The sequence below is a fragment of the Grammomys surdaster genome, unplaced genomic scaffold (genome assembly GCF_004785775.1).
Source record: "Grammomys surdaster isolate TR1022 unplaced genomic scaffold, NIH_TR_1.0 224, whole genome shotgun sequence".
NCBI classification, from domain to species: domain Eukaryota; kingdom Metazoa; phylum Chordata; class Mammalia; order Rodentia; family Muridae; genus Grammomys; species Grammomys surdaster.
In genome coordinates, this window is record NW_021604669.1 from 10,261,583 (window position 1) to 10,277,493 (window position 15,911).

At 47.4% G+C, this 15,911-nt stretch overlaps 1 pseudogene; it reads right to left on the reverse strand.

Moving 5' to 3' along the window:
- Window positions 1-255: 255 nt before the first annotated feature.
- LOC114625906 lies at window positions 256-9,513 on the reverse strand (annotated as a pseudogene).
- Between the last annotated feature and the right edge of the window lie 6,398 nt (window positions 9,514-15,911).

Genomic DNA, 15,911 nt, shown 5'->3' on the forward strand with positions numbered 1-15,911 from the left:
AATCTTCTGAGATAAATGCACCCTACAGTCCATTCCTGCTAGGGAAGCAGAGCTGTTTGGTAGGTTTGTTTGATAGGGGCAGTTCCAGGAACTGTTTATCTCCTAGAATGCTGTTTCTTCCTATTACCACCTTCTGGCATCTCTTATCCAACAGTTAAGGAAGTGATCAATCCCTGCTTTTCTGGGTGGTCAGTTTCTCCATTCCTAAGAATTGGTCTGGTACTGCTATATTCCCAGTGCTTTGACATTAGCACACTAAGGGTATATGGTACCATGGAAGATGCCAAAGACTGTGGGAAAACGCAAGACAATTGAAAAGGCAATTTGCAACTTAGGGCTCATTAAAAAGGTATCTTGTGAGCCAAGACAGGAAGGAGAGAGATGGCAGCCCTCTGTGGAGAAGGAATCTAGGGAAGGCAGCCAACAGCTGAGAGCAGGAGGCCAGTAGGTCTGAAGCTGAGGGGAAGAAGGGAGTTACAGCCAAGAGGAATGGAGCAGAACAGAGGGCCTTTGAGGCCATTTGAAACAGGTGGTGCCTCTATCTAAGGCATCAGAGGAAAGAGATGATATGATCTATTTGAGAGGCTTCATTCCAGCTATCCCAAGAAACAGGAAACAGAAACGGGCCAGTTAAGCAGTTAGTATCATTGATCATGAGTTTGTTGGCTATCTGCGTGAGAAACAACCAAGATTAGGATGTGATTTGAATGTGTGGGCAATGAGGGCCAAAGTGAAGAATAAACTTGGCCTGAGTGCCTGGAAGGATGGGTGGAAATGGAAAATGGATTGAGGAAGTTTATTAGATTGAGCAGGACAACCCACAGGGGCACGAGATGGCCTGGGGGAAAAGGTAGAGGATGACCCATACAACAAGTTCTAGACTCCTTTCTATTCTGATCTGTGACTTCCCAGAGTTCCGCCTTCCATCTCTGTAAGTCATGCACGCACAGTGGGGCAGCGCCCCTGTTGGAGAATGTAGGTCTTACCAGAAACAGTCTATCAGAGAAGAAACTTCAAGGGAGAAGCTGAGAATGACTCAGCTACTGCACAATTAGTAAGACTGGGAAGAGCATGGTCTATCAGGGAAGGATCCAACTTCTCATTTCTTTTTGACTTCTCTCCTGACTCTATCCCATGCTCTGACATTGTACAGTCATTGGGTACAGTTGGCTGGAACCTGAACAGCTTGTCCTATTTGTCATGTTACAGGTGGGACAAAGGAGGTCAATGCAGGAAATGCAAGACAGGACAGCTTGTCTTAAGTCCTGTTACCCTGAAGAGCTACTTCTTCGTGTGGCCTCACTCACCTTACACCATACAATAACAGCACTCTTGTAAGCATGTCACATATAATTCAGAAAGTTTCTTGTGCCGAGGAATTACCACAGATGTTTTACAATGGCTGAGTTTACATGAGCACAAGACGGGACTATGCTGCCTAAGATACACAGCCAAACTGTTCTGCAGCCAGCTTGCACTGCTTAGAAGGAATCCCGATTCAGGATACTTGTTCTGAATAAGTGTTCTAATGTCTGGAACCAGTCTTAAGTGTAGTGTGGAACCCCTCCTGGTAGAACCCTGTCATCAGCTGTGACCAGTATTGAGGGTCAATGACATCGTAGGATTGGATGAGACCTTAGGGACAGATAAGTGTTTCCTCTTCAGCCACTGTCCTAGAAAGCCCAGGGCTTGGGTCAGCCAGTAGCTGCATTCCTGTGAGGCACCCATAGAGTGCAGAAAGCTGAGGCAGCACTGTAGGGTCCCAGGTGAACTGGCAGCCAGACTTCTCCAGCTCCAACCCACAGCTCTGCACCAGGCTTAGGATGAGGACCACATCCTCAGTCTTCAGAGCACAGAGTACTCCTGTTGGGAGAGGAGAGGTTGTTTCCTCTGTCTGATTACAGTTGTGCTCCAAGATCCTTGCTACCTGCAAGAAACCACTCAGAAGGATGACAGGGATCATGTAGGCCTTAGGTGGTAGCATCTACCCTCAAGGAACAGCCAGGGTCCTCTGCTTCCTTTCCACAGCCAAGCTATAGTTTTGGGGTTTATGCTTATGCATCCTTGCCCTTGAACCTGGGGGTTGTGCAACCCCATTTTTACTGTGCACACTGCCCTGTGCGCACTGCAATGAGGCATCCCTAGAGCTCCCCAGGGCCTTCCAGCCTTTGCTGTTCTGCTAGGCTGCCCACCACTCTAGCTGTTGACTTCCAAGAGTTGGCTCCACCAGAAATACATGAGCTCACTCTAATACTGTCCATCCATGGAGGAGTCAGATGGATGGGACATCCTCTTACTCTTCACACTCTCAGGCTTGGCAGAGAACATGAGTAAAATGGATGTGTAACGTACTTCAGGATGCAGGACAAAGTGGGACCCCCAGTATACAGCTGCTCAGAGCTGCAAGCTGCAAGGCCAGACCCAGAGCCTGCTCCCTCTGAGTAGGGACTGCATAAATGAGCTGTGGACAGGCTCTCAGGGAATGGCGATCAGATCTTTCTACAGAGCTGCTCCATCTGTTCCACATCTCTCCCTGTACCTCCCTGTACTCTAGTACCCATTCCTTAGTGGTTCTCACCAGCTCTAGTTCCTCGGATAGGATTTCTCTCTGTATGGACTCGGCCAACAGGCAATGCTGGGGTTCACTCAGTGCTGTGAGACATAAGAGAGGGAGGTTACCAAGTAAAGGAGGTCCCAGGTGTTATGTCCTTTGTAGACTCTTGATGGAGGGAGGGCTGCACCTCAAGGGTCCTTTGGTAAAGATTAACTCTTCTAATTCTGGTACCTCTGGAGCTGTCTTTCCCAAAAGACTCTAAAAGGTAGAAACTACATCACTCTGGAACAGTCTACTTAGAGCTGGCAACAAATATCAGACACAAAGGGTTTTCACATGTACAGGCTGTTCCACTGATAGTGGTCTCGAGCAATAGTGATTAACCAGAATCTGAGAAGACTTGGTCAAGGCTGATCATACTGTTAGTGCAGTCCCAGGACATCACACCCTAGCAGCCCAAGCTTCAGCACAAGGTCCTTCCTCTTGTTCTCCCTTCAAGGATCTGCTTTCAGTCATTGACTCTCACTCTTACCTGCCAGGGCTCCAAGAATGAAGAGGACAGCCCTGCTTCTCAAGCATGACAAGTTGCCTGTAGAGTCTTGGAGAATGCTTAAGACACAACCTCCAGGGCCCTCCAGCTGTGCTAGCAGCCCCGTGTCCAGAGCCTGTTCCAGCTACAGGAAAGGGATGTTAGGAAGAGGTCCCTGTTCGTGCATTCAATGACTGTCATTCAAGGAGTCACTCTGGCCTCTGGGAACTCACTAGTTTACAAAGAGCCTGGGTTTGGGCTTGAGCTTGGCTGATCCAGCTTCCTCCTAATTGGGTGGGTTAATGGGGGTCTGGACTTCAGGGTCTGATACAGTAGCAGACTCTAAGGCATGCCAGTCCATACAGATTGCTACCTTACATTCCTAAAAGTGTGTGTGAGGGCCTCAGTGAAGCTCTGTCAGCTGTGGACATACAACCTGCCCACTTTGCCCTCTGCCTGGCTGCCTAGATCTGGGGTCTTTCCCAAGTCTGGTAAGTAGGCCCATCACCGTGTCCTCCAGCTCCTGGAGTGCCTGGCGATCTTGTAGTAGCTCCTGGAGGGCACCCAGCAATGTGTCCCTTTGCTCTGAGGACAGTGTGACCAGGTCCTGCAACTGGCTATCTGCTTGGTTCCGCAAGCCGTAGAAGCTAGACTCCTCTCGTGATTCCTGGCTGAAGGCTGTATCTGTAGAGACCAGATGGGCTGCCATTCAGTTTTGTGCCAGTCACCTTCTCAGGGGGTCTTTTTTGTTCACAACTTCCCAAGGAAACCCAGTGGCACAGGCGTGACCCTGTACAGTTAGTTCCCTCACACAAAATGTGCCATATATACTTCCCGCATTCCCTCCTCTGCACCCCCACCAGACATTTGCAGGGCATCTTGTCCACACCAGGCTATCCCAGATTCAGCCAGCCTTCCTGCCTGTCACTTCACTGACTTTCTATTTCCCCTTCCTCCTTTCACAGTGCTCCCACAGAAAGAACAAAGCCTATTTTAGCTTTCTCTTCCAGGGCTGCTAGACCTCTCTATTTCTGGTCCCTGGGGTCTGAGGTTCCAGCTCGCATCCTCCAGGCTGGAAAGACAAGCATCACTCCTGTATTCAGGAGAGGGAACCAGGGCTTAGAACAATTGCCTCCAATGAGGCAATTCTGGTACACTTTCCTCTTGGCAATTCTGGCTCACTTTACCTTTTCAGGTGGAAGCCTCCACAATGACCTAGGATCACCACATAGCATTTGTGGACCACAGAACCGTGTCAGGACAGTCACCAACCTTGGTAGTCACTCACCTACCCCGCTGTTCCTGCAGAGCTTTCTTTCAGGGAAGTAAAGGACAGCTGCATGTAGCCGAGCAGGGACAATACAAACAAACCCAAAAAAGAAACAGGACATTTGGTCAGAGAGACTGCATCTCCTGTGCTGGACAGCAGGGATGGGGCCCTGCAGGATTACCCTACAGGGACTCCTAAATCAGCCCAAGTCTTGCTACAGAGAGTGCTGTGGGGGTGTGGCCAGGGCAATAGGTGACAATGGTTGGCTCCTGAACTCATGCTTTTCCCTCCATGGGGACAAAGAAGGTGTCTCCATTTGCTCCCTTCTCCTACTCCAAGGCCAAGCCAAGAGATCCAATGGCCAGTGTTAGTGTGGAGATCTGGTGCCATCCAGGCAGTTTCCAGATGTGTCTCTGGTCTGGGACATGGATGGGGGCAGCAAGGTCCACTGTCTGTCTGCTCACTTTCTGACTACAAATGTGCAGAGAGACTTTGTTCCAATGGGGTAACATGGGCCCTTTCTTTGGTAGAATTCAGCCTTTCCCGAGAGCAGGCAGGGACAAGCTGGGATTAGGTCTCCCCAGGATGACCTCATCAGCCTTCTATAAAAGTCAAGTTCTTCTAGGTGGCCTGAGCTGCATACTGCTCAGTCAGTGGGACAGGGGAGCTAGGACCTTCTTTCTGCTCCTTACTGCTTGCTGGTATCTGTCAGCTGGTAGGGGGTGGGTAGGGTAGAGAGCAGGGATAAATAGACTTACCCCAGCCATCTTCTTCCACCAGCAGCTGCAGAACCCTGTAGGCCAGTACACTGCCCTGTGGGATGCTCACCATCTTCTCTGTGTCCACAAGGCTCTGTCCCTGGACCTGGGAAGGAGGCAGGGAGAAAAGGACAGCAGCCCTCCAGCCTCCAGAAGCTTCAGGAATGGGTTTTGGAGGCAGATAGGAAAACTATCAGGGTCTTGATGACAAGATTCCAGGAGAGCTGGCTTTACAGTTAGGTGAAGGTGAGGCCAGACAGATCCCTATGTTCAGCAAGAAAAACAAACATAAATGGTGTTTCTAGAAAACAGCCTAAGGCACTCAGAATTCAAACAATGCACCTGGCTTGGTCAAGTTCTAAGAAATCACACAACGGAGACACTAGTGCACTCTGTCCTATTAAATATGCTACACTTATTTTGAGACACTCACTTGGAAAATGCTGAGGTGCAGGCATTGGGGGGCATGGCTGGTCTAGCTATATTCCACATGGCAACCAAGGCTTAAAGAAGTAAAGGCATGGGAGCAAGTTGGCCCTGGAAGTTAGGCTTTCATGATGTTTGTCCATTGTCACAGCCTTTCTGCCTTATGACACTCAATATCTCCATGTATTAGGATATTGTAAGAAAGAACCAAACTGAAGCCATTTTGAATAAAACTTCTATTTTTGAATAGGAGTCGAGTAAAGTTTAAGTTCCCAAGACCTTCCTGGGTAACTGACATCTGCTTGGCAGAAAGAGAGGTGTACCTGGGTAACTAGCATCCTGGTTGACAAGTTGAGGCATGAAAGGTAGGCAAGTTACCATGCCACAGTTGAATAAACCAACCAATGATAGCACGATAAGTGTACCACAAATAAATGTTTCTAAGAAAGTCTCCTATCCCTGAGTCTGATTGTTGGAAAATGTAACTGTAACTTGACACAGATGTTTATGATTTTCAAGCCTAAGAACTCTATAACATTCTGGTTCCTGGTGGCAGTTCAGCTCACGACTCTGTTCTGCATCTCTGACCCATCAGTAGCTTTATTACAACAAACCTTTCTTTTCTGCATTGGCCTAGTGTTTGAGTTGTGCTGGATCTAACTTGGACCCCATAACAATATCAACAATAAATGCATTTGCAGGCTATGCTGCTGCTATATTTGGCTCCACCAAATATGTGTTGAAAACACATATCAGACTTGAACTTGAACCCCACCTCTTACTGGCAGTGTGGTTCTCGGCAAGGAGCTTCTCTGTGTTCTGGTTTCCTCAGATAAGGAAACAGACTTCACAGACACACCTCCTGGAATCATCAGGATGAATGGATGAGGTCTGTTGAGTGCTTACAGGCAGTACTCCATCATGGGAAGGAGGCACTCCCAGAAAGTGGTACCTATCTGTAGGCACTTGCAGTCTTGGGCATGCTAACAGGATCAGGCGCCTGGGCCTGCAGCTAATAGGTGGGAGGCAGTGAGTCCCAGAACCTAGAATGTTCATGTGAAGTCAGCCTTCCCATGTGACAGGCTGAAGTAAATGACCTAAGAATAAATGTGTGTAACCAGGTGTGCAAATCTTCCTACTGTGAAGGACACATGCAGGAAGACCCATGATACAGAGTAGGGGCTTACATGACATCTGCATCACATCTGTACCATCAGGTACCGGGGCAGTAAAGATGGGAGGTCATCTGGGTCCAGATTGGGCAGTATACTAAGACCCTGATTCAAAACAGAGGGAAAGAGGGGACACATGTGTGACCATGAGAAACCTCAGTAAAACGTGCAGGCAGAGCTGAGACCATGCCATCTTCCAAGGACTGCATTCTCCTTCAGGGTGGGGAGACTTCTGGGTAGATCATCTTCATGAGGTTGATGACAGTCATTATTCCAACCCTACCGCCCACCACATTCCCACTCTGGCACACTGCACACCTGAACATGGCCCAGCTGAAGGAGGGACAGCTGTCCAGCTCCTAGCATTTGGCCGTGGCTCTGAAGTATGGTCTCTTGCAGGGTCTCCACAGCCTCAGTGACCACATAAAGGCTCTCCCTCTCCTTCCGGCGCTGTAGTTCCCGGAGGAAAGAGGGCTTAGGTGACCTCAGTTTCCTGGAGGGTGCAGAAAGCAGAGACGAACAGAGCTGGACAGGGTATCTATCTGTTCAGCTGGGGAGTCCTTCCTGGCTTGGTGCTCTTTGTCTTGAGCTCAGTAGCTAGGGAGAAACAACATGCTGGCCTGTGGGGGCTGGGGGTGAAAGGACTGCTTTTGTAAAGTGAGTGACGGTCACCTGAAAAGAGGGAAACTGAGGAAACTGTCCTCCTCAAGGTTTCAGATATCCAAACATAGGCCCAAATGAGATTTAAAATTTGAGAGAGAATATTAAGATGGTTGAAAAGGACCCAGATTGCTAACCTGGGAAACCTGGGAGCAACTGAGTATCCACCAGCTTCAGGCAGGAGTCTCCAGTTGGCTGCAGTTGCTCCCTGTTGCCACATACCCCTATAGTTCGGTTTCCTTTCCTGGCCCTGGATGCTTCTGGCCTGAAGCCTCCAAGTCTACATGTGGGCCCAGGGCTCACTCCCATGGGGCTACTGTCTCATGTCCCTCGCCAGGCGATGGACTGGTGGCATCCTTGGCTTTCCCCTAATACCCGAAGTAACTGTGCCCATTGTCCCCATCTGGGATTCCAGCTGCCCACAAACCTTCCCTGACTCTCACCTCTTCTCAAGTAGCATCTCCCAGGTACAAGGAGAGACCCAGAGTATCTGCACAGCCAAGGCAGAGAGGCAGGTGCACTTGCCGCTTCCGGTCACCTGGCCCTGCAGCCCAGCACTGAGGCTCACAGCCCCTGTCAATCCTCCTGCCTCCTTCTCCCAGGTGTAGATGGGCCTGCTGTGGTTCACCTCTGTAGAGAAAGAGAGAAGCACAAGCTACAGGTGCCTGGCAAGGTAAGGTGACAGGTTGCAGGGCAGCTCATCGTGCACTTTTGGCCTCAGCCAGGTCTCAAAATGGCTGCCACCATGGATACATTGTGTGTGCCCTAGGGAAGCCACTGCGCTCTCCAAGCCTCATTATCCTCATCTACATGCCGGGAGAAAGAGATCAGGGCTTCCTCTGAGGGGGATCTGAGGATGAAAGGCCGATTTGGCAATGTGGTTTCTGGCACAGGAAGCCTGGGATCCATAATAGCCTTTATAGTGGATTAAAATTACTGTTGGGGCTGGAGAGATGGCTCAGCAAATAGAGTGCTTGCCTCCAGAAGACCTTATTCAGTTCCCAGCACCCATGTTGGCCTGCTAACAACCACTTGTTACTCCAGGGGGATCTATACCCTTTTCTGGCCTCTGAAGGTATGCACTGACCTGGTATACACACAGGACACACACACACACAAACACACACACACACACACACACACACAGAGAGAGAGAGAGAGAGAGAGAGAGAGAGAGAGAGAGAGAGAGAGAATCTTAAAATAATTGCTTAAGTGTGCATATATTGTGTATCTATGTATGTATGTATGTATGTATGTATTATGTTTGTATGTATGTATATGGCATGAAAGTAGAAAGAGGAAGAAATCAAACGGGGGAAGAAAGAGCAGGAGTGTAAGGGCATCTTTGCGACACGAAAAGCAGAAGGAGCACTGTCTGGGAGGAAGGGGACCAGTAAGAGGAGGGGGAGGGCTGGGGGAAGGTACAGAAATATGAACAAATTAATACATGTGTGTGAAATGGCAGGAAGGGCCACTCTGCCGACCAGAGTTTAATCCTTGGGACACACATGGTGGAAGGAGAGAACTGACTCCTGACATTGACCTCTGACCTGCACATCAGTGCTGTGACACACATATGCCCACCACACAACACCCACAAAGAGTAAATAAATGTAAACCAAAAAAATCTGTTAGAAAGGAAATGCCGTGGTGAAACCCACTGCTTTGTACTCTTAACTTAGAAAGTTAATAAAAACCAAATAATAATTTGCTCATATTACAAGGAGGAACACAGGGGGGAAAATGATCGTTTCTCTCGTAAATACAGTCACATGACATGATTATGGGGGCCATGCTCCTGCTAGCCTTACCCAGGGGTTTCTGGGTACCAGGGCAGTGGCCTGTTCAGTGTGTCTCAGCACATTCATCTGCCTCCCTTGGGAGTCCCACTTCACTCTGCAGCAGCCGCTCTCGGGGAAGATACCTGGGTCAGGGCAGCCAGGCTCCAGCACATCCAGGAGGGAGAAGTCTGTGGGGATGAGGGGCGTGTCCCAAGGCCAGAGGTGATGCTTGTGTTTCTTCCTCAGCAGGCAGAAGGGGCGCAGGCGCTGGGAGCTGTTCAGGCTGTCCACAGGCACCAGCTCACCCTTCCTGCCCAGCTCTCTCACCAGGCTCTTGGTGCTCCTCAAGAACAAGGACGACATGTTCCTTGAGAGGCAAGGAACAGTATCATCCAGGGCTGGATATGGGAGGCCTCCGTGAGAGCTGCTAGCTGGGCTGAGCAGGAAACGGAGACACGAAGACTGGGCGCCCAGGCTGACTGCCTAAGTCACACCTGATCCAGAGCTAGGTTACCCCAGCAGACAACGCTGGACTCTGAGAAGTTCAGGACCACAGACATACTTCTCTGGGTTATAGGGCTGTTCCTTTGGGAACACCTCTGGTGGCTTAGTCATATTTAGAAAATGCCGTCTCCGTGCATCTCTGTTAATGACTGTGAAGCCCTTCAGCAGCTAGCCTAGGTCCATACACCGTAGCTCTGCATTCTGGGCCCTCTTTCATTCCCAAAGGCATTGGGGACCCAGGTGTGGTCTACAGAGGGAGGATTTGGGTTGAGAAAGGAGCAGGAATCCTACTTGCCTTCCCTGTGTTTGTATAGATTCCTATGTGGAAGGATCTAGGGCAGGACCTCAGTTTCCTCTCATCTTCAGCCGCGCTGTATCATGTCTTGTCGAAGCCGGGACCTCCCTGAAGTGGGCTCTGGGATTCACCTGTCGCATTTGTGCCGGGCGTTGATTTTAGGATGAGCCTTGGGCTGTGGCTGCGGCAGGGGAAAAGAAAAAAAACTAGGGCAGGTTGGAGCTGGTCTAGGGGTGACTGGGAGGCTGGAGAAGAGAGCCTGGCACACAGCTCTGGTGATGACTGGAGATGCTGGCTCCCCCTCTCCCTGGGGTAGTTCCTAATACCTATAGTCACTTCGAGGGATTCAGAAAAATGTCTGATTTGTTTTAAAACAGAAATAAGAGAAATAATGCTATTTAAGTATGTCAATACAAAAAGAGAAATATATTCTATATTCTTTATCCCAACAGTATTAAATGATAATTTTTAATAATCCTGTGGCAACAAGGTTTCAGGAAAGAGAAAGCACCTAGGTCCTCCAGTGTCACCCTCCTGGGACCTACAAGAGAGAGGAGGAGGGGAAACTGGGCCCTAGCGCTGTCAGGGCAATGGTGATACTCCTCGGGGCAAAGGAAGGGTCGCACTAAGGATTGGGGGTCAGGAGGAGATAGGCTGAACTGGTGTTCAGAACACCCAGGACAGCAAGGGGAGGAGGGACCCAAGGCTTTGGGACACGTCCCTCAGCTTCGCACCTCGGTGTAGTGGCTGGTGGGTGCCACCCGGCTGAGCTACCGGATGCTAAGGCCATTGCGCCTGCGCAAGGCAGCTCTAACCACGTGGGACTCCTTTGGATTCTCCTTCTGGACCGCAGGATTCCAGCTTTGGCCCTGCTGTATCTGCAAAGCCCTTTTCTGGATAACTGTAGACTTCAGCTCCTCTTGAGCGAGGTAAAGCTCTTTCAGCTTTCCTTCCTAGTTCCTCCTCCCCTCCCTCTCTCCCCCAGTTCTCTCTTCTCCAGGATGGCAACACTCAGCTCCTCAATCGTTGGTTTTTTTCTTCCCCTCCGATACACATGATAGCTCATGGATGTAGCAAGGCTCTCCACGTCTTTCTGCTTCCCCCATCCGACTGGGACTGGGGGAGGCATTAACACAGCCATCCTTAGCCATTACACTCGTATGGGTACCCACCCCCCTCCTCCCTCTAGGCCTGCAAGCGCAAGTCATAGGAACCAGCTATTGATTCTATCCTGAAGCCCGCTCCCCATCACCCCTTCTCCCTACAACGCCCCCCCGCCTCCACCTATAATCATTTCTTGACAGCCTAGATCAATCAATGCGAATACAGAACTCTCAGCCTCTCTAATACGCCACGTCTGTCTCCACCCACTCTTGATCTTACTGACTTATAATCATTCTTTATAGGACCCTCATACCTGGCTCATTCCAGGGTTATGGTTTTGAAAATGCTAATCTATGTTCACAGAATTACAAACTGCTTCTCTAGTCTGTCAAAGACTACACCCTGGTTTCATTTTCCCTTCTCACTCTGGGGGCCACACCTGAGACATAAAGTTTCGCCCCCGATCCCTTTCCTTCCTTCACCCAAATGCAAAGCAGTCTTCAGCTGAGCTATAAAAAAGAAGATATTCATTCTTCCAGAAGGGGTGGGGGAGATAAACTGAGCAAACTGGCTTCCAGCTACTGTTCCCCTCTACAGGAAAACTCTTACCAAAGGCCCATGCTGTCTGCACCGATATTCGTGTCACTATTTTACCTCTCTCGATGGTTAAATGTATTCATGTGATTTCAGTGTGTAGTTATTTTGTATGTATATGTGCAGCTGTTTGTTATTTGTGCTCATGGGAGAATGTTTTTTTCTATCCGATGTAGCTAGGACACCAAAACTCAGGATTCTATAACCACCCCGCCTTCTTAAACCTAATGCAAAAGAATTAAAATATTATAATCTTCCTCATCTTGTAAAACTTCGGAAAACAAGAAATAAGGAAAGGCCATGAATCTTCCTGGATATGAAAGAGGAGTTTATTGTAGATATGAGGGAGAGCATAGCCAGAGGCGTCAACATCTGGGAGAGTCTAGAGTGGACATGTGAGAGGGAGAGGGAAGAGAGAGAGCGGAAGCCAGGTGCAGCAGCCAAGAGGGCAAAAGGTAGAAAAGGGGCAGGTGGACACAATGGCTGGATTGTATAGGGAAGTTTCTTTGGGGAAGTGGGGGTAGTAAGCTAGCCATACTCTAACAGGTAAGGACTAAAGGATGCTGGGAAAACCTGGCAGCCAGGTCTGTGTTGATATAGAGGCATTTAAGACTTACAACTTCTATCCAAATTTTTTTTTTTTGTTTTGTTTTTTGTTTTTCGAGACAGGGTTTCTCTGTATAGCCCGGGCTGTCCTGGAACTCACTCTGTAGACCAGGCTGGCCTCGAACTCAGAAATCCGCCTGCCTCTGCCTCCCGAGTGCTGGGATTAAAGGCGTGCGCCACCACCGCCCGGCTTTATCCAAATTTTTAATGTCCCCCACCTGATAAAACTTTTGAAGCCTAAATCTCACAGCAGACTTCCTGATCATTGGCTCTTACTGTCTTTCCATTCCTCTTCCACGATCTTCCTTGAGCCTTGGGTGTAGGGATTATTTTATAGATGTATCCACTGTGGGTGGGCATCACATGGTTAATTAGTCTCAGCATTTTAACAAGTTGCACATTTCTGTAATGGTCCCTGTCTTAGTCATTGTCCTATTTCTGTGAAGAGACACCAGGATCAAGGCAATTTTTATGAAAGTACTTAACTGGGGCTTTTCTTAATCAAAATGTAACTAGATTCTCAAAAATATTTCTTGTGATTTCTAGTGAGTTTCAAGTTTTTAAAATGTAAACTTGATTTTGTTTTTCTCTAGTGAGTTAATATTTTGGTGCTTAACTTGTTTGTGAAGTTAAGTTTTGAACTTAAACGGCACTGAATAAACCTTTCCTTCCTGGAGTTGCTTTCTGTCAGGCATTGGTTATGGCGATGAATGACATAGCATTGCAGTGTTAGCAAAGCCCTGAATCCTCCCATTGTAGTCACATGTCACACCCAGAAGGTGGGTAAATCCTTCCAACCCCACTTCTTGACAATCACGAGTCAGACTTGTTCAACTGGTTTTCTTTGTGAAGAGAGAATTCCCAAGAATCCTTTCTCCTCTGAGCCAGGAGAGCCTTCTAGGCACACCTACAAATGCTCGTTGATGCTGATCCACACTCTTTTGGATGGTGGCTTTGAACACTGGTTCTGAGCTCAGAGCTTAGTTCCTGAAGAAACGAGTTCATTCCTGTGCTTACCTGGCCAGAATACTGCGTTGACTATTGACTCGGACCTGCTAAAAGGAAGGAGACTTAGCGAAGAGAATCACGTTGATTTGGTCCTGGAGTTCGTACAAGTTATACTTGGATTAGAAGGTCCAAGCACTAAGGAGCCACATTCAATTGCGCTTTCTCTAGAGGAGAAAAACCAGCTTCTGCTTGGTAAGTGCTGATGGGGATGAGAGACTAGAGGAGAGGAGGCTGTGTGGTCAGAGACAGAGTTCTTCAGGCTGGTTTGTGAAATGAGTTGATGGGGTTTTCCTAAGTAATGTAACCTGCAGGGAAGGAAGCACTTATGTTCTCCATAAGAGAATTAGTGGAGCTCATGAGAGCGCGGAAGGGCAAAGGCTGGTCTCTGACACATCTCTGTTCAGGTTTGGTGTTGGGGACATAATTGAAAGTAGTCCTGTGAGGACTCCGTCACAATTACTGAGAGTTCTATCTTATTATATCCATATTGTTCAAAACTCAGTTCCTTGTCATTGGAAATCTCGTTCTTGGCTGTAAAGAGAGTGATTTAAGCAGATTATTCTTACTTAGTTTTTTCTGCAAAGTATTGTTAACGTATGCAAGTTCACGAAAATCTACAACCAAGGTCTTGATTTCTACCCACACACCTTTGTCTCAAACATTTTATCTCTATGACAGTTTCTACTATCCTGTGCTGGTATGTATGATTAATCTTTCCCTGACTCTCAAACTCGATGTGCTGAGATATGAATTCACTTTCTTTCTCTGCTTAAAAACGACGGTCAGGGAAACGGTACCACCTCCATCATGTTGCCCAATCTAGGAGCCCTGAGGTCCTCTGCACTCCTCCTTTTTCCCATGGTCAACATAAAACCCATCATTAATTCTTTTAAATTCTGTAGCAGTCTTGAGTCTTTACCCTAGCATAACCTGCAGATATGTCTTATTAGAATATTGCTATGAATAGCCTCAGAAGTAATTACATTCTTTGCTGTTGGAATTTTTTTTTTCCAAGACAGGGTGTTTCTGTGTAACAGAGTCCTGGCTGTCCTCATTTTGTAGACACCGGTGTGGCCTTGAATTCACAGAGCTCTGCCTGCCTCTCCCACCCAAGTACTGGGATTTAAGGTATTTGCCACCAAGCCTGGCATGGAATTTTTATACTGAGACATTTTTTCATGTCATGGGTCTACTTAGGCCACTGTTTGCCATATATGTATATGTACATGTATATGTAGTATATGTATATGCATATGTATATAGCTCATTGGTAGTACCGTTGGCCTTATGGATTCATGGATTCCACAGCTTTGGAATAAACTGACCATTGAATGAACATATTCAGAAAAGGGCTTGGGAAGATGGTTCCGCAGGTATAACACTGTGCATGCATGAGGATCAGACTTTTTTTTTTTTTGTAGTTTTTCCTGTCCTGGAACTCACTCTGTAGACCAGGCTGGGCTCAACTTTGGAGGCTCTTTGCCTCTGCCTCCCAAGTACTGGGTTTAAAGGCATTAGATTCCACTGTCTCAATAAGTATCAGACTTCTAGTCATAGAAACCCATGTAAAACCCAGTAGGCAAAGTGCCAGCTTGTAATCTCAGCACACAGGAGGTATAGAGAAGAGACCTCTGGGGCAAGCTGATTAGCCAGAATAGCTGAGGTGAGAAGCTCCAGGGTCAGCAAGAGACTTTGCCTCATTAGAGAAGGTGAAGAGTGATTGACCAAGTAATTCAATGCCAACCACAGGCCTTCACATGCACACATGGATGAGCGTTCATAAAATATGTACCCCCGCATACCCAAACATGCATACATACATGCATACAAGCACACATATCACATACCACACATACATGTATGTTTAAAAAAAGGAAAATATTTAGGGATTGGAGAAATGGTTCAGCAGCTAAGAACTGCTCTTGATGCTCTTCCAAAGGACCTCAGTTCAGTTCCCAGCCCAGATGATGCTCTGTCAGAATGCACAGGGCCTAAGCGACTGCCCTTCTGAAACTCTGTATCAAAATTAGTCTCTTCTCCATTAAATCATTTATGTCAGGCAGTTTTTCATAGCAACTTTTAAAAAGTTACTAATACAATAGCATTTTAAGTATTCTAGAGACAACTTAAATGTTACCAGGAGTGTGTGGTCATATGCAGATTTTGATATCTATTCAGAGTCTAGAAAACCCAGTTATATAGAATTATGACTGTATATGTGGAAAATGTTTTCTATAATATTTAATATATTGTGGTAAAATCCATAGTGTGAGATCTGTCTTCAACAGAGTACAGATCCAAACCTTCCTAGCAGATCTGCTGTTGCCTCATCTTTGCAAAGAAAACACTAAGCAGATTGACTAACAACATTGCCTTTCTCCTTCTTTACAGAGCTCTCTCTGGTAGAGCATTGTTGTACTTTCTGGGTCTTGGAGGCCTTGAGATGATTCATATAAGTAGAATCATGTGTGTTTGTTTTTGACTGGCATAAGGTTTATCAAAATATCCTCAAGATTTATCAAAATATTGGATTTGTAGAATTTCTTTTCCTTTAAGACTGGTAATAGTCCACAGCAAAATGTCATATTTTCCTCATTCTATTGACAAATATTTAGATTGTTTCGATGTTTTTGGCCTTTATAAATAGTCT